General features: G+C 42.2%; 1 long non-coding RNA gene across 1 annotated transcript in view; it reads left to right on the top strand.

Annotated features, from left to right (window-relative positions):
• The first annotated feature begins 1,598 nt into the window (after positions 1–1,598).
• Positions 1,599–2,500, top strand: part of LOC137969719 (uncharacterized) — a 4,965-nt gene continuing 4,063 nt past the window's right edge. The window contains exon 1 of the long non-coding RNA XR_011116720.1: positions 1,599–2,022. This is a non-coding gene — a long non-coding RNA (uncharacterized lncRNA). The remainder of the gene's footprint in view (positions 2,023–2,500) is intronic.

Raw genomic sequence — 2,500 nt, 5'->3', positions numbered from 1 at the left:
CGGGACCTTATTTTATGACATTTGCTCCCAGACTACCGTAAGCGAGACGACGAGCATCCCCGTCTGTTTCATATGGGAGTCCCCCCCCCCCCCCCGGGGGGAGCAGAACTTTCTGCGATCGCCTGCGATCATATGGAAACCAGCCTTAACAAACAACAATTGTAGTTTAGTCTCGACGTTGAAAATACTTCTATCAGTGAATTTTGAAGAGACATGTATGGGCCATTATTTAATGTCATGAACAAACTTCCAGCTAATGACTCACTGTATTGTAATGTATAAACTTTGTTGTAAAGTGAAACGATACATGGAACATCAGTTAACGGCAAAAGGTCATTTGCCTGTACCAAATATCTTATTGAAATGTATAGATTATTTCCAATGGTCAAAATATTATATAAAGTGGCAGAGGTCCATACATTTATATGTTCTATTTGATGGTAAATAATAGCAGTAAGAGACATTGGTACACATTGTTACCAGCATTTTCACCGAAGAGGGCCTCATTTCCTTGACTGTAGTCGGCAGATACTGTTCTCATTGGGTTAATGTTATCAAATATTGTAGGGCCGGGACTTTCCTCTACATCATTTGGTTGCCTTATAAGCAATGGAATATACACATTGTGACACATCATTCGTGTGAACCAAAACATCACGGAGCAATTGCAGAATACCCGGCCCACCAAATGTCCTACCTAAAAAAGCTGCCACCACGGTCCGCAGTCCCGTAGTCGTTGAATGCAAAATGTTAAAGCGAACTGCCACCGCGGTCCGCAGTCCCGTAGTCGATGAATGCAAAATGTTAAAGGGCAAGCACTAAAATGAACTGCCACCGCGGTTCGCAGTCCCGTAGTCGATGACAACCTCGTCCCTAGGGTCTCTCTTCTTCCCTTCCTTGGGAGGGAAGAAGGGAGACCCTGGGGACGAGGTTAAGTCGTTGAATGAAAACTGTTAAAGGGCAACCAGTAAGACGCACTGCCACCGCAAAATGAAACTGGTTAGGCCTAAGCATTCTCGTAAAATGTTAGCGGCTAACATTTTACGAGAGTGCTTAGGCCTAACCACTGAAGCGAGCACTTAAGCTTAATCAGTAAACGAGTACTTTCTCCTTCACACGATCTCATGAAAAGTGTAGTTAACCGAACCGCAAAATGAAAGCTAAAATTTTACGAGAATGCTTAGGCCTAATCACTGAAGCGAGCGCTTAAGCTTAATCAGTAAAGGAGTGCTTTCTTCTTCAGACGATTGCGCTTAGGCTTAATCAGTAAACGAGTGCTTTCTTCTTCATACGATCTCATGGAAAGTGTAGTTAACCGAACCGTAACGTGAAAGCTAAAATTTTACGAGAGTGCTTAGGCCTGATCACTGAAACGGGCGCTTAGGCTTAATCAGTAAACGAGTGCCATTACCAGAAATCGGCGACATTTTGCGCCCGCGAAGTATTTGGCACGCGGTTTCAAATTATCAAGATGGCGGCATAAAGAAAGCAGTACATAGAAAAAACAAGGACTGAAATAACACACTATCAAAGGATCTGAATCAATTTAATTTCTTTTTTGAGGTTGTCAATACAAGGGAGGATGAAAAAGGGGAAACTAGAGTCTGGGCTCCTGTTCGAATGACGATTTTAGAGAGAAGAAACAACTTCGTTTCATGCGTGTGACTTGGCAGAGTAAAAATAATTTTCAAAAATCAGGGCCCACAGTACACTTAGCCAGCGATATTCTGTATAATAATAATCATATATGAAGTACCCACCTGTAAAGATGGCGATCAAAACAAACTGGAGACAGAAACCCTACTTCTCACAAGGAATAATAAGCGCAGTGGTGCGTTTTGTACCGCTTTTATCGCAGAAATGGATGTATTTTTACCTCTTTTATCGCAATTTGGGCGGCAATTTGGGGAATGGATAAAGGCTGATTTTTATCACGTTTTAAAGTTTGAACTTCGATCGACGATTAGAGAGGTCGGCACCAAGGATTCACATCAACGAAATGTTCTAAAATGTGGAGGGAAGGTAGGCACCTCTGAGCGTTTTTGAAAGAATTAGAGAGCTCAAGGAACTGTAACAGCCGTTCGTAAAATGTGTTGTTGGCGGCACGTTGGCGAACTTTCGAGAGACCAAAACTACCGTAAATAATGATATGGTACGTACACTTTACATTTAGAGGTCGGCAAATGTCGTGTATGCCACTTTAGATCTGAAATTTCCACTTCTTCAATTTTCTCCATACATTTCTCTATAACGATCGGCGGCCATACTTAGAGAGCGGAAGGTCTGGGTCGAGTCTGGGCGTCCGCCATTTTGTGTTAAATTTCTGGTAATGTTTCTTCTTCACACGATCTCATGAAAAGTGTAGTTAACCGAACCACAAAATGAAAGCTAAATTTTATGAGAATGCTTAGGCCTAATCACTGAAGCGAGCGCTTAGGCTTAATCTGTAAACGAGTGCTTTCTTCTTCACACGATCTCATGAAAAGTGCAGGTAACCGAA

The sequence above is a fragment of the Montipora foliosa genome, chromosome 9, assembly GCF_036669935.1.
Source record: "Montipora foliosa isolate CH-2021 chromosome 9, ASM3666993v2, whole genome shotgun sequence".
Classification (NCBI taxonomy): domain Eukaryota; kingdom Metazoa; phylum Cnidaria; class Anthozoa; order Scleractinia; family Acroporidae; genus Montipora; species Montipora foliosa.
The sequence above is the reverse complement of the archived record's forward strand: the minus strand, read 5'-3'. Positions and strand labels throughout refer to the sequence as shown.